We start from the raw sequence: 24,159 nt of genomic DNA, 5'->3' as shown, positions 1-24,159 counted from the left end.
CAGATCATCGATGAAGATGTTAAAGAGGACTGGTCCCAGTACCGAGCGCTGGGGGACTCCACTAGCGACCGGCCTCCAACTGGATTTGACCCCATCACCACAACTCTCTGGGCCCGGCCATCCAGCCAGCGAAGTATGCGCCAGTCCAAGCCATGAGCAGCCAGTTTCCTGAGGAGAATGCTGTGGGGAACGGTGTCAAATGCCTTACTGAAGTCAAGGCAGACCACGTCCACAGCCTTTCCCTCATCCACTAAGCGTGTCACCTTGTCATAGAAGGAGATCAGGTTCGTCAAGCAGGACCTGCCCTTCATAAACCCATGCTGACTGGGCCTGATCGCCTGCTTGCCCTGCAACTGCTGCATAATGACACCCAAGATAATCTGCTCCATGAGCTTCCCTGGCACTGAGGTCAAACTAACAGGCCTATAGTTCCCCGGGTCTCCCCTCTGGCCCTTCTTGTAGATGGGTGTCACGTTTGCTAGCCGCCAGTCAAGTGGGACCTCCCCCGATAGCCAGGACTGTTGATAAATGATGGAAAGCGGCTTGGCCAGCTCCTCTGCCAGTTTTCTCAGTACCCTCGGGTGGATCCCATCCAGCCCCATCGACTTGCGTACATCCAAATGTTGTGGCAGGTCGCCAACCATTTCCTCGTGGATTGTGGGGGCCACATTCTGCTCCCCATCCTCTTCCACCAGCTCAGGTACTGGGCGTCCTGAGAACAACTGGTTTTGCTGTTACAAAGTAAGGCATAGAAGGCGTTAAGCACCTCAGCTTTTTCCTCATCTCTGATTACTAAGTTTCCCCCTGCATCCAGTAAAGGGTGGAGATTCTCCTTAGTCCTCCTTTTGGTATTGATGTATTTATAAAAACATTTTTGTTGTCTTTAACAGCAGTAGCCAGATTGAGCTCCAGATGAGCTTTGGCTTTTCTGATTTTGTCCCTGCACTGCCTCGCAGCATCCTTGTAGTCCCCCTGAGTGGCCTGCCCTCTTTTCCAAAGATTATAAACCCTCTTTTTTCTCCTAAGCTCGAGCCGCAGCTCTCTGCTCAGCCAGGCCGGTCTTCTTCCACGCTGGCTCGTCTTTGGGCACGTGGGGACAGACCGCTCCTGAACCATTAAGATTTCTTTCTTGAAGAGTGCCCAGTCCTCCTGGGCTCCTCTGTCTTTCAGAACCGCCTCCCAAGGGACTCTGCCAACCAGTGTCTTGAACAGCTCAAAGTCAGCCCTCCGGAAGTCCAAGACAGCAGTCTTACTGCTCCCCTTCCTGACTTCGCCAAGTATCGAGAACTCTACCATTTTGTGGTCACTCTGCCCAAGACAGCCCCCGACCAGCACGTCTCCCACCAGTCCTTCTCTGTTAGTGAACAGAAGGTCTAGCGGGGCACCTCCCCTGGTAGGCTCGCCAACCAGCTGCGTCAGGAAGTTATCTTCCACACTCTCCAGAAACCTCCTGGACTGCTTTCTCTGGGCTGTGTTGTGTTTCCAGGATATGTCTGGGAAGTTAAAGTCCCCCACAAGAACAAGCGCTGATGATTTCGCAACTTCTGCCAGCTGCCTGTAGAACTCCTCATCTGTCCCCTCATCCTGGTTTAGCGGTCTATAACAGACCCCCATCAGGACGCCTGCCTTGTTGGCCTTTCTGCTGATCGTAACCCATAGTGACTCCACCTTGTCATTCCCAGCCTCAAGTTGGATGACATCAAAACACTCTCTAATATAGAGAGCCACTCCACCACCCCTTCCATGCTGCCTGTCCCTTCTGAAGAGCCTATAGCCAGACATTGCAGTGCTCCAGTCATGAGAGTGGTCCCACCACGTTTCCGTGATGGCAACCAAGTCATAGCCTGCATGCTGCACAAGGGCTTCTAGCTCCTCCTGCTTGTTGCCCATGCTGCGTGCATTAGTGTAAATGCACTTCAGCTGGGCCTTAGCCCATCTAAATGACACCTTACAAAAATCTGTTTTTTGTACAGTGGAACATAAAAGGCAAGATTTCATCCTTGTAGTCGATGCAATGCAGAGGAACATATGCCTTCCCTTGAGAAGAGCACGGAGTCCAGCCTGACTTAAATCCATAGAAAATTATCGATCTAGGGGCACAGGAAAGCAACACCCTTGTTAATTTGAGCTGCCGAAATGATTGATGACAGCACTTGCAAATAAAAAAAAATAAGGAGATTTGAAGGGCAACAAGCCTTCTCTGGTGAAAAGTACACATTCTGGAAATGAGATTTAGAGAGCGCATCTCCCACCTACATGTTTACAATAGAGCCTGAATTCACTCAGGTAAAGCACTCTTATTTCTTTTTTTTATGTACGACATACTTACGAAAGGCTTCCAGGCCAAGTCAACCAGTGATAAATAAGGTCTTCACACAGCTCAAGCTTATGGCTACATGTTGACAAATTACCTTCATCAACTTCTGTATTTTTGTCTTCCTCTCGGACACAGGCAAGGTCAGATAAAGCAGTCAGAGATTTTTTGCATGCTTTCTTCCATTGCTGAGTACTTTTGGGGTGTTTTTGACAGTTCCTTCCATTATGTCAAAATTCCATTTCGAGAAGAAAATCTGCCCCTCGTCTATGTGTTTTTTTTTTGTTGTTGTTGTTGTTGTGGTTGTTGTGTGCTTTATTTTTTTGAAAGCAATGCTGAAATGTGTAGTCTTAAGCAGATGGTATTTAGGTAATTACAATTAATTCAAAATATTTGTTTTACATGTTTTGATTCTGTGAAGAAAAATCTGTATTTTTTTTCTCACCATTGAAGTGTTTTAACTGAAATATCACGTGCCATTTATACTTAATTGTTTCACAAAGTTCACCACCGTATATAGGTTATGTGGACCAATAAAAAAAACTAGGTGACATTTGTTCTCTAAAATCTGCTTTGCTTTTTCTTCCCCTTGTAAAGACCTAAAACGAAAGTTACAAAAAGCTTTGAAAAATGTAAAATTAGAACAATTTGCATTTATGATAATAGAGGAAATAATTCATGAAAAATTTAAAAGTAAATTTAAGTAATTCTTCCCCTGAACTTGGCACCTAGACTGATTCTGCTCAGATCATAACCTGGGGCATTCTCGGAAATTCTTATTTAATCTTCTTTGATATGTTAACTAAGATACAGCCTACTGAGTTTTGGGTTGGAAGACTTTTTTTTTTTTTTTTTTGTATATAATTTCATCTTTTTTCTGCAGACCAGATCATGGAACTTCCTTTTCATAATTTTTCGTGAAACTTACTCCTCTATGTATAAGTGAATCAAAATCTAAGCCTGTATAATTAGACTTGGATTGCTACAATTTGTCCCGTACATTTAAGAAAGCTCTGCAAAGTGCTCTAATAAGTAGAGGTCCCTTAAAATATCTGACTGCTGTCTGTGCAAGAGTTATTCATCTTCTTCACTGAATATGCAAAGGAAAAACCAGTACATAAAGCAATGTATTATTGCAGTTCTTCAAACATTGTTTCCAAAATACTTCTTGACACTTGTCTGTTTGAATATATGTGCAAGAACAGAGTTTCTATGTGAATAGTCTCTTTGGCTTCTGATGTTAACTCTTCAAATTAATTAGAAGAAATTTTCCCTGGAAATGTTTGCAGGATATACTCTGTCTCGAGATTTATTAATTCTAAGAGAACTGGAAAAAGTATTTCTCACCCTTCCTTTGCCTTGCAATGTTTTATCATTAAAATGATTTGTTTTGATGTTTCAGGTCCCTGACCACAAATGCTCACCCATGCCACGCAGTGTTTCTTTGTGTTAACTGTGTCAAGCAATACTGTACTTTTTTTTTCTTTTTTTCTTCTTTTTTTTTTTTCTTTTTTTCTTGTGAATAATTCTTTTGTACCTGCTAGAAGAACAGTGTAATTATTTTTTTCATGTTTTTAAGCAGGAAGGATTGACTCAGAAAATCGGCTTGTATCCAGTGTATACACAAATCATTGTTTTCTAAAGTGGAGGAAGAAAGTTTTAAAACAAAACAAATGCATATACCTCACCCTCCAACTGCTTCCGATACCCCACCCCCATTACATTCATACCACAAAATATGTGCTCTTGACTTTTTTCAGTTTTTGTTTTCTGTTGGATCTTGTGTTTATTAATTGTAACTAAGCCCAAATTCTCTCTTACGTGACTTGGAAAGTACCTGGACTGCATTAACTAAAAACCACCCATTTCTTGTGCCAGAACTGCCCTTTTCAGCCAGTCTAGTTATCTCTGACTTTGTAGGATCTGATGGAATCTTACCTGCATGTAACAGAAACACTTTATATTTTGGCTGTGGGTAAGGTACCACAACTGCCCAAAAATGTTACCTGTTACTTGTTCTCTACCTTCGGAGCATTTGAAAAGTTGCTGGTACTAGTAGTAGTGTGATTCAAGAGTCTCTGGGTTCTTTTACACATGGCTATAGATGATGCCGATGTTAAAACATAATTGCTCTCAATAAAGGTGGAGGTTCCACAAAGGCTTGGTATGAGTGTCAGGAGCCCTATTAGAGTTACTCCACTAGAAATAGGCATAATGCAAGGGAGAACTGGAGGCCAAAGAGGACTTCTGGTGAGGCCTGATGTGTCAAGGAAATAAGGGGCATTGCAAATTCCCGTGCTTTTACCTATACCTTCTGGTATTATTAGTATATTATAACTGCTGTTCTATGGGAGTAGTGATTATCATTGCATTTTGCATACGGCCTAAATTTTGTTTCTACTTATTGAAGGGGATATGTCATGATCTGACAGGACATTCATGTTCTGGAGGGCTTCTTAGTTTGTTTTAAATTGTGTCATATGTATGTCCTTCTTGGGGAAGAACTTCTTGACAGTCTTGAACTTTAAGTATTTGAGAACTTAATATCCTTTTCTAGGCATCTTCATAAGATGAATACAGTAAGTAAAATGCATTGGTAAATAGTAAGGTTTTGGACAATATTTTGTCATGTGCATCTGTTTGAAAATATAAAAGACTAAACAAAGGTCAAGCACAGAGAGATCCACACACCCACACACCCTGAAAAGACCCCAGCTCCTTGCAATAAACTCCAGGATGTGCTCGTTCCAGGATGTCAGCAGCAGTTTGGTTTGACAGTATTCACTACAGCTAAGATGCTACTCTGTAGATGTTGCATTAAAAAGGCGATGCTTGTTAGAAGTAATATTTTTTAGGCCAACTGATACAGTGGGGGGAAAAGGTTTTGCAAAAATAACCAGACAAGCTTGTAGAAGAAGCTTGCCACATTTTCTTCTAATTATACCAGAAACAGAATGGAGATGCTTTCAAGTTCCCAACCTCTTACTGAAGCCTGAGAGTTTATTGTTACTGTTTCAGTGCATATCAGTTAGTCTAATAGAATTGTGTCCTACAGCTCTTCCTCTGCTTGCATATTCCTCTGACAGGCTCCATTAGTGCAGCATGGAGGAATGCCACCTTAGGAAGTCAATAATGAGAGAGAGAGAGTTGGTATTTTGTGTCAAAATGGTGAAACTTGAATCATTTTTACCTGGCTCATTATTATCAACAAAGTGTACCTGGTAGCAGGCATGCTAGTGGAACATTTATGCCGTGATTCATGCAAAATGGGGATCAGCACCATTCATAATAAAAAATGTCCTAGAGGATATTTCAGAACAATAAATAAGCTTCCCCTGTGATATAAATAACGGTCATTTTATTCTGTCTTGACAATAAACCTATCATAGCTAAACTACTTTTCATGGGGGTGCAGGTTTGTAATAAAATAGGAAGATTTATCCCATCCACATGTATTGAGCTATTCCGCCTAGTTCTGTCTCTGGTGCAGAGTCAGTGTGATCACCTTGTAGCTGTTCTAAAAATGTTGAGATTCAGCAGATGTTCTCTTGCACTCTCTTAACAAACAAGTTTCCCATTTCTGGTTTTATAAGGCTACTTGCCATAATAGTTCATCTCAAATGCAGCTCAGACTCTTTTAGGACTGTTTTGTTCCTTCTCGTGAAATTACTATAGTTAGCATAACGTGGCAAGCTGAAAAGAAGGTGATTTTGCGGTTACTCACAGTTTTGGTTGATGAGAGTTTTAGGGCAGTCAGACACTCAACAGCAACATTGTTTGAAGGGGAAGGTTTTAAGCAGAGGAAAATATATTCACAGAGCAATGAAAGAGTCTTGCTTCTGGAAGATTCAGCACAAGATATGGCAGCTGCCATCATTATGTAGTGCCTGGCTGGAGTTAACATTTCCCCGCATTTATGTAATTTAGAGATTTACTTTCAGACATAAAGCCCTGACTTTCATAATCTGGTATTTAAACACTAGAGGTGACTATTAAGACTTTCTGTGGTGATTTATCAGAGAGGTAATCTCTCTAATAATAAAATCTCAGTCATCTATTCAGTAATACTGAATAATCTATTTAATAAAAAAAACATTATGCCTCATTTCTAAAGCCTGTTCTTTTTCTGTCAGTGAGAGCCTAAGATGTAGTTGACTTTACCCCATCTTGCTGGAGCAGTGGAGAGCCTATTTGTTAGACTAGCTGAGCGGGGCCTCCTCCAGTGAAAGCTGAATTGAATTATAGGTGCCCAGGGCAAAGTTTTTTCTAACATACCAGTGGATTTATCATGAGAAATGAAATGCATTAGAGCAGCTAAACAATCACTCTCAGGGGAAAAAAAGGAAATACTATCCTTATAGTATACTCGAGGAAACTGAGTCCCTGAGAAACAGTTGTGTAGTATTGTTCTAGTGTTAGGAAAAAGAGCTTGCTCAGTTCAGTCGCTGTCAATATATCCTAGTTCATAGTTGATGAGGAAAGCTTACTGAAGACAATACCGGTTTTGGTCTATCCCCACAGCAGTCACAGTGCAGAGGGGGTTGTGCTTTGTTGCAATACCAATTAGCCTATGACAGTCTGCCTGGAGTTGCAGCTACTTCAGCTGAGAGCAAAATCAGATTTCTAGAAATATGAAATCTTTACATATTGGCAATTTCATCGATGTATCTGTGAAGAAAGTAATTGAAAAGGGAAAAAGTAACACTGCAATATTCATAATCATTATGAAACTGTTGGAGAGTATGTTAGTTTGAATGCAGGGAGTAATCTTTAATTAACTTTCTCATTTTACGCATTTATAAGTGTAAGTAATTTTCATTCACTAAGACAGCCATGTCAGAATGATTACTGAGATATTTTGAACCATCCCTGACTTCTCTAGAGCTTCCTATGACCAATGATGTAACACCATCGTTAGTGCAGTTTGTAGTTGTAAGTAAAAAGTCTTTGTGGTGTTGTGCAGAGTAAGCAACTTAAATTTCCTGAAAGGTAGGGTTTTTTCATGTATACACATGTGGTCAGTAAATTTTCTCACTATGCATTCAGTGAACCAACATTATTCAAGTTAGGGTAGAAAAAAATAATGCAGTTATTCCATAAGAGCCAGTCACTAAAAAGTAGCAAGCCTGGGCTTAATGATGTAAATGCAGAGAACAGTGCTCTGCAGTACTACCGTGAAGCTGAAAATGAGGGGTTAAACTGGATCATTGGCCATTGCAGGTAGACACATCATAAATTCCAATTCGTGGATTTATTGAGCTCCATCCCTATACTAATTACCGCTCTTCTCATGTGTGCAACGGTTGGAAACCTTTTAATTTCCAACCTCGATATATTCAGTGTGATTTTCAACCTGTTTATCTTTGTGCCAGCTATGTTCTATGTTTTAATAGCTCTCTTCTTTCTTTTTTCTCCCCCCCTCCATGTATTGATGTTATTTCATATCAGCATTCATCCTGCTATATTAAATTAGCACAGGCATTTCAGCCTATTTCACTCATTTCATTCAAATACCCTTCTCCATTCGCTGACCATTCTAGAAGTCCTTCCTTGCACTTTTTTCTCAGTTAAGTTTCATATAGTGTGTACAGGGGACCAAAACTGCACAAATTTATTCCAGATTGTATTCTACGTATGCCTCATATCGTGGTACTGTTGTTTCACTACCTGTGTTAGAATTTTCTCAGTGTTTATATTTAAGGCACTTACCATTACTTTTATTGGGATTTTTGTCAAGGCTATGGCTCTGTGTACAAGGTGTTTTTTCTCTGCTGTTTTTTTCAAAACTGACGAGTATCAGAGTGTGGCAGAAGTCTGTTCATTTCTCAAAATCTTTCACTTGGCTCTATTCAGTTTCATAACGTTCTGACTTCTCTGGGTCTCAAAGCCTTTCTTTTATCTCAATCTGATCTTCTGTGGTAGTTTTTACTCAGGTGGGCAGTCAAGCTCCACCTCAGCTGCTCTCTCACTCCCCCTCCTCAAAGGGGAAAGGGGAGAAAATACAATGTAAAGGGTTCAACGGTTGAGATAAGGATGGGGAGATCACTCAACAATTATTGTGACGGGCAAAACAGACTCAGAGAAGGGAGATAGTAAGATTTATTGCCTATTACTAACAAGCTAGAGAAGTGAGAAACAAAGGAAAGAAGCCAAAAACACCTTCCCCCAATCTGCCCTCTTCTACCTCCTCCCCCCGAGCGGCACAGGGGAATGGGAGAATGGGGGTTGTGGTCAGTCTGTGGTACTTTGTCTCTGCTGCTCCTTCACAGTCACTCTCTGCCCCTGTTCCACATGGGGCTGACTAGCGGAAAACGAACTCCACAGTCAGTAAGATTGTAAAGCAGGTATGTTTATTCAGCACTGGGCAGCAGTGGGGGTAGTCCCGCCAAAGTCGTGCACACCTGACGCGGCAACTTGCCTTGGTTATATGCAGTAAAGAGTTACATATGCATAAAGTTTCACAATATGCCTATACATATTCACAACCTGTCCCCACTTCATATTAAAATTAGTTCCAATGAGTCATTTCCATAAACTCCTCCCACCTGCGCTTGTGCAGTGTATTCTGGTGGTGGTCGTTGGGGGTCGTGGGGATGAAGATTGATGGCTCTTCCTCGTCACCGCTAGTTGACCTCTTGTCTCTGCGCACTCCGTTGCTCCTTGGCTCTTGTCCATCCGCAGGTCCAGTTTCAACCAGTTTCTTAATATAGGCTCACACTCTTATTAGGAGACTGACCTTGGTAAAGGGCCCAAGGCTTCTTGCTTGAGGTAATTTGCACAATGCACCATAGTTAACAAAGACACTATGTAGCATCCTAGTTTAATGCCATCAGCGCTCTATCTCTACTTGATAAGATTCTCCTAACTCCCTTTCTCAGTGTCCCTCCCACAGGATACTGTCCTTCCTGAATTGATCCTGCAGGGGCTGCCCACTGGCAGCAGCTCTTCAAGAACTGCTCTCACATGGCTCCGTACCACGGGGTCCATCTGTCAGGAACAAACTGCTCCAGCACGGGTCCCCCATGGGCAGCAGCTCCCCCCAGACCCCATGCTCCTGCGTGGGCTCCTCTCCACAGGCTGCAGCTCTGGCCCGGGGCCTGCTCCTGCAGGGGCTCTCCATGGGCCGCAGCCTCCTCCAGGCAACATCCACCTGCTCCACAAGGGGCTCCTCCACGGGCTGCAGCGTGGAGATCTGCTCCATGTGGGACCCATGGGCTGCAGGGGGACAGCCTGCTCCACCAGGGGCCTCTCCACAGGCCACAGGGCACTTCTGCTCTGGCGCCTGGAGCACCTCCTGCCCTTCTGCACTGACCGTGGCACCAGCAATACTGTTTTTCTTTCTTTCTTTCTCTCTCTCTCTCTCTCTCTCTCTCTCTCCCTCTCTCTCCCCCAGCTGCTATGTGACAACAGGTTGTTTTTTCCCTTTCCTAAATATGCTCTCACAGAGGCGCAAACAACCTTGCTGGCTTGGCTCTGGTCAGCAGTGCAGCCCTTACCTGACATGGGGAAGCTTCTAGATTCTTCTCACAGAAGCCACCTTTATGGACCCTGCTACCAAAACCTTGCCACATAAACCCACTACATCTTCCCTTAGGACACCATCAGTAGGGCCTCCTGCTTTGGGATCCAGCAAATTTTGTGGAGGTATTCCTACATTTTGTGCCAGTGTCTTTAATGAAAGCATGCTTAACAAGAGTCCAAGACTAACGTTACAGAAATTCCACTAGTACTACTCTTAGCTTGTAACTCTCCTTTTCTTTTTTCATTTCAAAATTTGGCCAGTATCTCATCCGCATCACCAGTTCTTGCATGAAATCCCATTTTCTTCAGATGAATTAATGATTTTCTGTTAGGCACAGTCTTATATCAAAACATATTTTTAAAACAAGTCAGGTGCAGGAGAACTAATCTGTCTGCACTACAGATAAAGTCCACCACATTTCACTAATGAGAAACAACAGTTATTTTGTCAGAGGAGATTAGATGAGTCAGACTTGATCTCTTCTTGCTACACCTGTGCAATATTTATTGCAGTCTCTGTTTACCTCAGTATTTTTTTAATTTACTTTCCTTCAAAATTTGTTCCAAAGCTTTGCCTGTTATTAAGAATAAATTTTGCCTGACAAAAAAAAAAACAGTTTCAGCTTCACATCTCCCCCCTCATTTTTTATCCTTTTTCTTTAGGTGTAACACTTTGTTTGCTTTCCCATTCTCAAAACATTCTCACACAACAAATTTATTAAAAATCTGCCCCTGCTTGCAAGGCCTGTGTAGGACAGAGGGGAAGGACTTTGTGAGTTGGAGGTTAGCTGTTCCGTCCTCCTGTGCTGAGCACAGGGACCTGTGTATCAGGACCTGTGTATCACCTGGGTGGTTTGATACCCTAAACAGGGTGCTTCTGGGAGGTGACATCCCTCATCTGCTCAGGCAGTGATGCTGCTTGGGCTGGGTGTGTGCTGAAGCAGCTTGAGCTGTGCTCCAACTTGTATTGTTGAAAAGCTCTGATAGTTTGATATTACGTCTTAAAAAGCTTGACTGTGCAGAGTTTACTTTCAAAGGAATTTCCTTCATGTCTTTCAGGCATGAGAAGCTTTAACTTACTAGTAAATCTACTCAAGAGTAGTGAAATCCCTAGCATTGTTTGGAGGGGCCCTGGGCTTCTCTAAAATAAATGATAAATATATATTTATAATGTAAGGAGAAATCAGTTGAGTCTATTTTGAATCAGTTCCAATTTGAGTTTGTTTGCTCACTGAAGTTATGCTGCTTCAGTTTTAGCACAGGCTGCTCTGAACATGGGGCTAGTCAGTGTCTTGCAGGGGCTTTTGTTGTGAGAGAGGTGCTACCTCTGGTGCCACCTTCTCTGCTAGAGCCAAGGCACCTTTAGTGTTGTCACACTGAGCTCCACTTCTTTGCAGCTCCCAGCCCTGCCTGATGGGATGGAAGACCCAGAGAACTGAGCTACGGCAGTGAGAACAAAAATGGTGCTAATGCTACGTTTGGTGAGCAAGAGATGGAAACTCATAAGAAAAGACCAGTGAAGCCCTCTTTTTCCCCTCTTAATAAGTGTGTTTGCCCTGCCTGAGGAGCAGATACATGCAGTGAGAAGTGCCAATGAGGTTACCAGAACAAATACAGCTTGTAGGTAATTTTTAGTGATAAAAACAACATAGCACTTTGTGGGAGAACAGAAATCAGTCCTATGGCCTTCCAGTACCCATGAGGAGCTCTTTTGCTGATGGTTACTTCTGGCAGGAGCAGAAAAACTTGCACTGAGTGGATTTTAGTTCCTCTTGCTCAACATATCCCAGCTGAAGGCTGGGGTTTCCATTTTCAGTGGGGCTGTTACTCTGAGCTGCTACTGGCAGTGTACCTCACAGTTCTGTGCCAGATTGCACTCAGCAGAAGTTTCTGAGTATTGAACCAGGTTGGGATTCAGTTTGCAAAAAACGACAACAAAGATTCAGAATAGTTTCAATTTAAACTCTGGTCAGTTCCTTGCTGGGGAAAATTTCTTGCTGCTGAATTTTAATTGACCATAAGAGAAGTTTCTACTACTACTCTCAAGTTGAAATGGGGAGGGATTGGTGTTTTGTTTTTCTCATAAAGCCAGTTTGATATTTTGTTTGCCACAGTGGTTTAGAAACCAACATTTCTAATCTGTTATATTGGTGATGAAGACATCTAACTATTTCTCCCCAAAAGCATTTGAAATCACAATTGTTTCTTGTTGGTTGCTTTGGTAACGTTATTTCAGTAACTTTTCACAGCAGGCTGGCCAACTCTTTCCTTTTCCAGATGTATTATTGTAGAATTTTTAAATAGATGCAAATAACTTATACATGCAGATGTAAGACCTGATCAGATTCATTCAAGAAAGATTTGAAGAATACTTTCTGAGGGTTTAAGAATGTTTTTTTGGAAGGATTTGATATTGTTTTGTGTTATGAACCAGTTCATTTTAACAAAAGCAAGACTAGTACACTTGGCTCTTAGGCAATGTCTCTTGAGACATGACTGGGATAATGCTTTGTATAAAAACAGCCAAGCAGTAATCCTAAATTTTGAGAACTAATTTTAAACTGGAGAAGCAGAGAAGTCTTGTCTGAGATTATTTTCATTTTTTTTGTGCCTGAAATTGCCAAGTGTTTGCTATGGGAGTAATAGAAGAGAATTTCTAAATAGCTTAGCTTAGTTTCTTTTTCAAAAACAGCCATAGTCTAACAGAGAAATCTCAGCTGAAGGTTTTTGCCTGCATTTTCTCGGTTCTGAGTAATCATTATTTTAATCTTTGTAAGTCACAATTCTGTGATCCTCATACATAGAGACATATTTCTGGGGTGAGTAATAATACACTTGGGAAAATAAGACCCTCAAAGAAAAATTAAGACAATTACTTATGGTCAGGGTGGAATAAAGTGATGGAAAAGATATAACTGTCTTCAGAAACCTCAAGGCATGATGTAAAAATTACTTTATTCTGTTCTTCTAGTCAACAAGGACAAAGCAAATAATGGATTTACAATACAAAAGAGAAAATGTATATCAACAATGACAACAACAAAGCTTGAGACTAGATAAGTAGTGGAATGAGCTACAAGGGAATACTGTGCAGTTATTAACACCAAGGATGTTCTGGTTTAGACCAAATTTCCTCCTTATTAAACTAATTCTGATAGTTTACAAGGATGTGACCTCTGCAAGTCTTAATGCCTTTTCTGGGCCTCTTTCCCAGTCTTCCCCACATTCACTTCATTTATACTCAAGGGCTTTTTACACCAAGCATAATGAGAAGAAAACCCACACTCCTTCATTTTTTCCTGAACTAGGTGATTCTCTAAGTTTCTTTGTAACCTAAAAGGTTTGGGGTTATAATGAATTATGTCTGTTAATATTCAGTGCTAATGCCTCAGGGTATAGAACAGGAATAATTTCTAGTATGTTTGTGCCCTTCAAAATACATTTAAGCAGAAGACATATTTCCCAGATTAAAATACACTGTTTAAACTTTTTTTTTTTTTTTTTTTTTACCCTAGTATGACTGAAATGCTGATTTTCTTTTTCAGTCTATAAAGAAGAGCAATAAAATACAGTAGGTTGATTTACAGCCTATTTAAACATATCTGAAACATACCTTTTGATGACAGTAGTTTTGCCTATCTGAAACTATGCTCTGACAGCCATGGTATCAAATGGCCTTGTTCGTATTAGTGGGTGAAGTGTAAAACTCCGTTAGAGTAGCTTATGAACTGAATGTGCCACTTGGAAATGTGCTGTATAAATAGCTTCTCTTGTTGCTAAGCCTGCAGTCTAATTAACTTGATTTTGTGCATGCCTCTCCAGAGGTTAAATGTGACATCTGAAGATTAATGTTAACTAATGTCCTTCTAGAGACTGATGTTCACAAAGCCATTTGGAGATGCTTGGCACCTATGCAGTGCATTGTGGTAATGATCTCTAATAAATGCATTAACAAGCAGTGAGGTTCAATGCCTCCTGGGCAGCTTGCACCCTATCATGTGACTGTTACATCTTTTCTTTGTGAGTAGCAATTACTCAATTTGGTCTACATTTCAAGAGTACGGTTCAGCAGTTTTATTTTTGTTCTGTTGGCTGACTTTGGGAATATAGTCCAGATAGTTAAAAGCATAATTTACAGATTAAGACAGTTGTAGGGGGAGAAAACAATTTAGGCAGTTGTGGCTAGATACCTAAGATGCATTTTTCACAGTGAGTTAATGACCTTCACCTCAGCAAGACCAACTGGCTTCCAACAGTGACTGAGTTCATGGGGAGAAGCAAGGTTTGCAGTTCCCTACAGATCACTAGATCATCGCTGCCTCACTTAGCACTGCTGGTTGCCTGCAGCAGATCGAGAATGAAGTAGCAGATGGACTATAGCCCTGGAGATGCACCCCTACTAGCCTTCTCTGACTTCTTTGAAAATAACACGCAGTGCCACCACTAGATCACAAGACTGTTGCAGCCTTGCTTAGCTCTGTTAGGGTGTCACCAGCCTGTGGTAAATTGCATGGGATTTTCATTTGCAAATGGGTATACAGTGGTTGTTTTCTTCTTTTCCATGATTCACTTTCACAAAGGGGAAAAAATGTTATTTGGGAATTTGCTGCATATAAGTGTAATTTTAGAGAGTCATAAAATCATTTAGGTTGGAAAAGACTTTCAAGATCAAGTCCAACCATTGTTATGTTTTAGGGGAGGTACACAGTTTATAGGGATGCAGAAGGAAAGAGAGCATTGCTAAGGTAATTTGTCCTAAATGGAGCTGGAGCAGTAGTGGTGGTACTGCACATAGTTACAAAGAAGTGAAGGAGAGCTAGTAGGGGTGCATCTCCAGGTACTTGAGCAAGCAATATAGTTTCAGCACACTTCAGAACTAGATCTGACATGAAAGATGAGCTGCTATTTCTCTAGGATGTGTGATACAGTGCACTTCCCTCACCTTAATTGCAGGCAATCATTTTTTGTACTGATACTGATGTCATCTTTCCCTGTTTCTCATTCTGTTACCTTGTTTGGCATTTTGAGTAGATCCGGTCTTGTTTCAAAGCAAGTGGTTGAATTCATAGTGTTTTTATATTGCCTTTTCTGAGATGGCAGAGGAGCTAGCCTAAGTTTAGCTTTTTCCTTGTTTTCTAGATAACTGATCATTTTGCCCCCTCCAGCTTTTGCACTTTGGTAGCTTGCCTGACTGACTAGGCAGAGGTATCAGGCAGCCAGCCTCAAACCCCACCAGGGTGGCATTGAAGGCAGCCTAACAGACTGTCACAACAGTGCACCAAAGGAGGCATAACACGTGTACTGACGCCTCTGACAGTGAGTGCAGAGGGCTTGTGGCTGGCCTGTGCCAGCTCTGCATGGGTAATTCAGTTGTAACCTTTCTTTCTTTATAGAGGAATGACGGAATGACTGGGTACCAAGAAAAAGTCTTCTCTTCCTTCCTGGCCTGCCTGCTTGTTTGTTGCCTTCTCCATCTGCTCATTTGTTTTTCTTCCTTGCGGTTCTCCTGCTGTTGCTCACTTGTAAGATTGAGTAACGGGGAAAAAAGTGTTTTTCCAACTAGTTGTCTTGCACAATGACCACATCTTTGTTTGCATTGTCATTTTAAATATTTTATTTTAATGAGGAGGCCTGTAGAAGGAAAAGAGGAACTGTAGTCTTCTCAGGTTACCATTTGCAGTGTTTTTCTGAAGGTTTTCACAGGCTCCTTCAAGTTTTGGTTACAGATGGAGCCCTAGCCAGCCTATTTAAAGCAGAATTAATTTTCAGTGACAGCTCCTCTCCTGTGAATTGACCAGCATGGTTTGTATTTCAGATGGTAACTAGAGTATCTTCTGGATGAAGTATTTCAGAGAACATCTTTGGAGAGGTATGAGCTATAACCTGTAGTACAGTCTCTGTAGCTTCCTAAATAAAGAAAATGGGTAATTAGAGGTAAGTGTGCAGTTTAGCAAGAGTCCTTTATGGAGGAGAAGCAACAAGCTGGTGCTCTTTTGAACAGTCAGAGTAAGAAGTGAAAAGTCAGCAATCCTGCCATGAAAGGCAATCCACTAGTGTACTGCTCAGGGGGACATGGAGGAGCACAAGTCAAAGTAGGACAAGTGCCAACTTCTGCACCTGAAAACTTCTGACTCCAGCCCTCAGTGATCTGAGTTTGTGGTGATGGAACAGTTAACAGAAAACATGCCAGAGCATAGCATTTGGGAAAAAACTTTGCCAATAGGTATTGCAGGGCTAAAATGAGTGGTTACACAGTGTAATTAGCTGCTTTTATGCCGCTCTTTATGAAAACTGAGAATATCTGCCTCCCCCATTGTTGCTGTCATTCTTCTTGATTTGTCTGGAGATATGGATGAGGCCAGTTTCTCTGAAGATTTAGGAGAAAAAGGCTGTTACAGGGAAGGGACTAGGGTGTCAACGTGTAACAGATGTTATAAGGTGTTTCCCTGGGTTGGAGCTTGGCTGGCCTTCTACCTGTGTTCATTGTTCTTCAAGTAGACAGTCCATAGGCTTAGGAATTGTCAGATTTTTATTTTTTTTAAGCTTTCATGTAGCCATTGTATGCTTTGCAGGGTGTCAGGAATCTGACAAAGCAGCGGTGTTAGCCCATGTAAGAAATTTTTGCATGCTATGCCTACTTGTTAAACTCTTTTGTAGATTCTGATTGATAAGCGTAATTCCTTTTCAATCTGTAATTTTTACCAGAAGTGACCATAAACATTTCATAGTCCCTAAGTAAAGTTATTGTGTTAATTTATTAACATGCTTTTATTCAGGTATATTGTAAATACGCTGAAACATAATTGCAGATCTGTGCTTGCACTTCTGTGTCTCTTTTTTCACAAAAGATGTTGCTTTTTTGGTATGATGAGCACAAGCCCTTGGTTTTTATAACATTTCAACTGTCATAGAGTTTTCTCCTAAAAGTGCATAACAAATTTGAATGAAGTGCTCTCTCACCTCTGATGACTATACTCCAATTTATCCACAAGGTTTCAAAGCCGTGTTTTCTTACTGTTATTATTCACTGCTTTTTTATACTGGAAGTAGTGGAGGAGTGAAGAGGGAAGCCGAGTACTTTCCTGTTTGTCCAGCAAAGTGCTGTGACACATTGTAGAGGTAGTTTAGAGTTATTCATATCTAACACCTGTTTTATCACATAAAAATAGCCTTCTTTGGAAAGAAATGGGGATCCCTTATCAGCATGACACTGATTCTCTGCAATCTTTTTCATTTTCTTGTTGTGCATAAGAACCTTTTTAGTAACTTTTGATTTTCTGTTTGCATTTCTGAACCACAATATTTGTTCTTCGGGTTCTTTGTAAGTAGACAAGGTGCAGTGAAGTCTCTGTATTGACTGATAGTTACAAAAGGAATTTCTTTTATAAGGCCAGCCTGTTGTGTGGACATTGCTGGCTGCATTGGTTTCTTTCTGTTGTTCATCATCAGCTCTGGATGTGGAAGGGTGAATCTGTCTGGATTTTGTTCCTCAGCTGCCTCTTTATGGACATAGCACAACTGCTGTATCTCAAGTGCTGGATCTGTTGGTAGTAATAAGTGTGGGGCTTTATTGACTTGTGCTGCAGTAGTTAGGATTCTTTTTCCACTGCTTTTATTTGGGACAATGAGAAAGGGGAATTTTTAAATAGTGTCTCCTTTCATTAATGATATCGTGGAGAGAGGAGGCATGTTTCTCATATAGCAGCAGTCACTTTCAAAGTAAATCTGAGTAAGTTAGTGAAGCACTTGAGTTTACATGTGTTGTAAGCATCCTAGTCATGCCTGTCTCATCAGGCTTGAGGTTTTGTGGAATCCGCATTTTTCATTGCCTAGTGAAATTATTCTCAGTCTAGAAAAAGGAAAGCTAAGAGACCGTAGGAAGCCTTTTTTAAGTGCTTTTCCTCCAGCTTCTCTCTATAGCTCTCCTAGTGAGAAATCTCATTGGTTCAGAGAAATGCTGTTGCTTTATATCTCTATGAGGAGTTTGAGTTGGTGTTTTTTGCTGCATGTTACCAATTTCACATCCTTCCTCTTCCAAGTCAGTATATGGTTAGGTAAAGTAAGCTGTTAGATGTTTTCTGTAACAATGTATTTCTAGATAATTTTGTTGCTCTCAAAATGTTATTTACCTTGTTAAAATGGGAGCATTTTTGCCCTACTTTACATGATCAACTTGTCACTTTCCCAAATAATGGTGTGTATACTACTTTGGTGTTGCAAATGCCTAGTGAATTTTGGGCCTACTGAGCATGCCTACATTGGTTCTCATCCTCTCTTGGACTGAGGTTATCATGGTAACCAGCTGTGTAGGATCCTCTTTTGTAGCAAATGGAAATGAGAAGCAAATTGAATTCTTAATTTTCATTTGAAAAAGGGATTTGGATTGGTTCCTGATACCCTTCTCAGGAATTCTGGGATGACATTTTCACAGACACACACCTACCCATGGGGAAACTTGTGGCACATCTTGCACAGTTCCTTGGTCCAGTGAGCTTCTTATCCCCTTTAGTTTCAATGCAAGCAGAACAAAATTCTCAAATAATTCATGTAGGTTTGAAGTTTAAAAAATGCAGCTTAGCTCTTTGAATTATTTTACTGTGTCTTGAAACCTAGGTGCTTGTATCTTACCCTTGCAATTCAAAGTAAAAAAGACCAATGGCTTTTGTTCAAATAATAATCAGCCCTTCTAAACAGCACTGTTAGGAAAGACAATTACACAACTGACAGCAATATTACCACTTTATTGCACTGACATTGTTAGTGACTTTCTTTGCCTTAAAGTACGCTATTTCCCTATCACATGACAGAAGGGTAGCCAAAGGTTTTTGCTCAAATTATTGCCAGCAGACTACAGGGATCAATGGTGTAGATAACTTGGCAATTGCAGTATTTCTGCAGCATTAGGTACACTTTTTCTTACATACTGTATGTGTTACTGAGAGAATTGTTGATTGCGTATATAAAAATGGTCATGGCAGTAGTTATTTTTACTTTATCTCATCTTCAGGGAGAAGCAGAAATTATAGTGTTCCTTCTCCTGAGAGAGCTACTGAGAATTAGTTGCTCTTTGGTTGTCTTCTGTTATTGGCAAATAATAATCCCAGAGGAGGCCTTACCAAGTGGAGATGATATTTCTAAGGTCCGTATTGCACCATTCATTTGTGGATCTTGCTGCACTTCAGAAACTGCAGTGGCTCATTCTGCCACCCCCCTCCTCCCCGATCAAATATTATCATCTCCATTCTGTGAGAGCGGGGAAAACAGCAGAGGGGATAAATGACTCACACAGAATTCAGCAGCAGCTCTGCAATAGAAGAGACAGATCCATGTGGAGACTCGATCACATAGATTCCAGGTACCTTTCAGACAGGAAGGTGTTTTGGAGCCCCCCTCTCACTGAAGCTTTTCAAACCACTTTCCAAACGCTCTGTTCACTGATTCCCTCATCTCAAAGCCATGCTGATGGAGGCAATTTCAGGATTTTTTTTCTTGATGTCTTTCTTGGTATGCAGTATCTGTTAATACCACCCCAGTGCAGAGCTTACTCCTCACCACAGGGTCTGTCTGTCCCTTTACATGTGACAGCATTAATGCCAGGTGACCATATTTATATGGCTGACTGAATAATTTGATTGATTCAAGCTCTCTGCCTGCTCTCGAAATATTTGAGAATACACAGCAATGTTATCACTTTCATTATCTACTATGGAAGATATGTTCTTATTGTGTTTTGTAGACCAGTTGTGCATAGCTGACATCCATGACAAGGTTTTTCATTTGTGATTACTAAAATGACTTTGATGCGCAATCCCAATATGATGACTCTAAGCCTTAAATTTACAGGAGTGGAAAAGCCACTGAAATGTCAATCTACAGGGGAATTAATTGCACGGATTTTATGTAGTGTTCCAGAGTATTGACAGTTTTTCTTCTGTAATGCAGTGAAGTCAAGATTTTGCCACCTGAGGAAAAACTCTGGGTGTCAACTTTTAGATTCTTGGCAAATCCAAGGGCTGAGCATCTTATGAGTGTTTTCCAGGTCTTATTAAGATGCTTTTGCATTATCTCTTTAAAAGAGATCAGAAGTCTTTAAGACTCCTGCTACCTGGAAGATGACCATTTAAATTGCTCCCAACTTGTCCCACCTGGCATCATGAATAGATTTTGAAAATAATGTGTTGGGCGTTTTCCAAATTTCTAATGTTCCTCTTCATGATAAAAACTGTTATTTCTTATTTCACTTTCATTCCAGTATAACCTTCATTTCTTGCATTCAATCAGAATAACCATATGTCACTTTAAAGGTGCAGAGAATGAGCGTCTAGTATCAACATAGTGGTTTAACAGAGTCAGGAGGAAAGCAGAGTTTTTTTTTTTAAGATCAAGGGCAGTACCTTGCCTAGATGGGTGTATTATTGTGTCTCTGTCTGTTATGGTAGCTTGGTGGGGAGAGAAGGATTATCTTTCTATTACTTCCAAGTATTGTGCAAAATAAATCTAAAGAGGAAAAAAAAAAAAAAACTATTCAGATTATATTTCCCTTTCCAAGTGGAACCTTTTTATGAATATCTACACACAGTTAATTTCTTAAGGTAGAGGGAAAGATGGAATCAGTACTGTATCCCCCAATCTGTTTGTGTGTTTAAGTAGAAAAGGTGTCAGTTCCAGCTATGGGTGCAGCATTGCCACCAGCTTCTGTTGAACTGGTAGCCTTTGGTTCATAATGGTTTAGCCTGTGAGGAGGTGATGCACCCACCTGGTGTCTGTCTGGTGCACTTGTCCTTTCCTGGAATCTGTCCTGCATGCAGAAATCCCTATTGTCTGTATTCAGTTCACCAAAAAAAACTTCAAAATTTAAATCTCTGCTGTACTTCAAGTCAAACAGTTACTGAAACATCATAATGTAATCTGTCCCCTTCCAAGACAGGCTTATGCAAATATGCAAATACCCAGTTGTTCTCAGCACAGCTAGAAGAAATTCAGCTCTGATGATATTGTTTCTCATGGGAAAAAGCATTCAGACAAGAGGTAAAAAATGAAGGTATAACTCTTCTTTCTCATTTTTTTTTTTCCCCTGTTGTTTCCTACTCATCCGCAGAGGTTACAACACAACATATCAAATTAATATACCATTTGAACAGTCAGGGATGCTTGAATGTGTTTCTCATAATTTAGGAAATGAACTGACAGACAATAAAAATATACACTGAAAGGACTGCATAAAGTCTCAGGTAGAAATTAGCTTTTAAAATTTTTATTTTTATTTTTTGGCCAGTGCAATATCTGATGAGAAATGAACTAAGCTTCTTCCTCAAAGTCACAGCTAGAAGCTTGAAGGACTACTTAAATCCTGATTGGTGGCACATTGATCTATGGCTCCAAGAATTGTGCCAAGAAAGGAAAATCAACAAGTTTTTCACCTGATTTATGTAGGCCAGACTTTTCTTCTGACTTGCATTTCAAAGGTGATCTCACAGAGACATAATTAAAACTTGATGGAGTTATTAAATAATTGTGATGATTTGTGTCCGTATGCTGCAACCCTATGTATGTGTCTGTGTTGCTCCCAAATGTGGCAAGTTCTTGCCTGTGAAAATGAAGGTTAGAGAGTGCCGGCCTTCAGGCTAGAAATTTTTTATGCAGCTCTTCTGTGAAAGGTTTCCAAGTCATTCTAACGCTGGATCACTGTTTACAGTTAGTCAAATTGGAAGTTAGTGAAACAAATTGAAGAAGTTTTTAATCAGTAAAACTCAGAAGCTTCTAAATTTGCCCACTTTGTAGAAAGAGCTGATACTCTGACAGTGGAGATTTTGGCTTGGGGCTTGAGATAGCAGGTTAACACCACAAGTTGTTACTTGGTCTTAACTCTGGCCTAGAAACCACTAATAACACAGTATTGCCTTTTTTTTTTTTTTTTTTTTTTTTTTTTTCATCCTCATCTTGCTTGTACAAAGGAGAAAGTAAGTATTGAGTCAAGGGTTATCTTTCATTAGATATTTAAACACAGCGGAATGTAGGCCTGGCCTGAGTTGCAGCCTATAGATATTCTATAATATAAACATTGCTGATGTGCTTCATTTTTGAGGTTTCTGTTAGATTGGATTATTTGGACTACAATTTTTAAAACAAGCAAGAAGCAGCCTTTGAAGTCAAATATGGATTTTTTTCTCTTCTGTCTGGATGCTAGTGGGAATTTTGAAGAAGCTGTTTATCATTTTTTTAAAAAAATTTCTTAGCATTTGTTTTGTGCTTTTAAGACATTGATCCTGTTTTTTTTAACAGGCCTATTTATCTCCATTTATATCAATACCAGCAATTTTCTACTCTTTCCTTTTTGGACTGAAAAGACAAGCCACAGTATGTTGTCTAGTTATACAAAAGGTGGGGGGCTAGCACCTCTGATTCTGCATGCAGAGTAGTCAACATAGTAGATACAGTTTGGAGCTGATTATCATAAGGAACGTTAAGTTAGAACTGATAATCAAGTTTATGAGAATCCCTAGCCTTTCCATTAATTTTGATTTATTGATTTTTATGAGTAGGAGCAGAGATAAGCTCTGGCTCTGAGGAAGATCAGAAAGGCCAGTGTGTGTCGAGGTTATTGCCTTGTTTCGTGCTGTGATTTATACAGTGAAGGTACTGGCTGCATTTTTCAGCTTGGTGTTATTTTATTTCTTCTCATCATTATAGTATTTCATGACTTAAAGACAAGTGCCCTCTGAGAATCTGTTCTGTTGTGTCTCTAACATTATTACAGGCTGAAGGCCTGATTATTGGAAGTGCTGAGCCCTTGCAGCTTCACGTGAATGAATGGAAGCTGAAGGTGCTCTGAAAATCATGCCTGAGGCATTTTGTTCTTTTAAAGGAGTTGAGCCCTGCCTCATAAATATAAGTCTCTGCTTCAACTAATTCCCTTTTTTACTTGTCAATTCCCAAGTAAATGGAGATTAATTGATTAGAATGAAACCTATGCTCCAAAATTAACTCTCACCCTCACTGCATAGCTGAGAAATTGATTAGATCTTAGTAAATCTGGTTTTAAAATTAAGTCTCAAATTTACAATTAAGCTTCAGAATTTTGTTTTGCAATTGGAATACTGCATGTTGGGAAAGATCAAAAATCCGGTTTCTTGGGAATTTCAGGTGACTGTAAGCAGAACTTGGGTTTCTACAGCAGTAGGTACTAACATGGCAGAGGTGCTGAAAGGAAGGGGTGGCTAGAAAGAGGTACCAAGACCAGGAGGTTGTAGCTCATGAAAGAGTCAGCCTGCCTGCTCCATTCACATCCTCTTGCATTCTAATTTCTCCAGTTCCACTGAGAGAAGGCAAATATCAGGCGATAATGCAACTTCAAGAAAAAGGGTGTTTTATCCCAGAGCTGAATACTTCTGCCATTCTTGAAGAGAATGAAGCTTACCTAAGCTGTGGTTGTTTGATCCTGAAGGAAGGGAAGATGCTGCTATATGGACATGTGAATGACTGATGAAAAGACCAAAAGAGTACTGATGCAGAAGTGAAAGATGAAGCTAAGAGGTTTAAGGATAAAGTATCTGATGAAGGCCTTAGTCAACTTGACTTTTTTTTTTTTTTTTTTTTTTTTTAAGAGCATAAATGTGAAACCTGCGGAGGTGGCACTGCAAGTCATGGCAGGGTTTTAAAGATTATTTTCTGTACTTCTCTAAAACCCCTTCTGTTCCCAAGTTCCTCAGACAGGCCAAGAGGTCAGCATTGCTTCATTCCTGCCATTAAATTTTGAAAATCCATTCTTCTCACAAGGAGATTCACAGTCTTGTCAAACTGAACTCTTCCTTTCTGAGGTCATCATCATTATACTATTATTTTATTCTGCCTTTCTTAAAGCCAGTTTTTCGATTAAAAAAAAAAAAAAGTGTTGTTTTTTTTTTTTTTTGGTGGGTGTGTAGGTTTTGTTTTTTTGGTTGTTGTTGTTGTGTGTCCCCCCATCTCAGATAAGGAGCACATGTGACATAAGATCAAAAGATTCAAAGAACAAATTTAATCAGTTATATTTTCATCTACATGTCTCCCTAGATTTCTTTGGTCGCCTCTGTGGTATATTCATGTACAACATGGTAGCTCATCTACTGTATCAGCAGAGCTTCACATTTCACTGTGTACTTTGTTCTAATATTGTGTTGTGACTCATCAGGTTTTGTATTTGGTTCTCAGACAATGTGGTGCACACTGTTGGCAGTGGGGAAGGCTGTTACTTTGATGAGGAGGCTTGTGCTTCTGTCTGTCCTTCTCTGTCCTGGCCTGAATGACAAACCTTGGCACAAACAAAGCACCCATTGAGAGAATATTCA

The 24,159-nt window shown here is 40.4% G+C and overlaps 1 protein-coding gene across 5 annotated transcripts in view; it reads left to right on the top strand.

Moving 5' to 3' along the window:
• The window catches only part of ELMO1 (engulfment and cell motility 1), a 320,073-nt gene that overhangs the window by 189,021 nt on the left and 106,893 nt on the right, over positions 1–24,159 (top strand). The gene's annotated exons all lie outside the window — the stretch shown is intronic.

The sequence above is a fragment of the Oxyura jamaicensis genome, chromosome 2 (assembly GCF_011077185.1).
Source record: "Oxyura jamaicensis isolate SHBP4307 breed ruddy duck chromosome 2, BPBGC_Ojam_1.0, whole genome shotgun sequence".
Lineage (NCBI taxonomy): Eukaryota > Metazoa > Chordata > Aves > Anseriformes > Anatidae > Oxyura > Oxyura jamaicensis.
The sequence above is the reverse complement of the archived record's forward strand: the minus strand, read 5'-3'. Positions and strand labels throughout refer to the sequence as shown.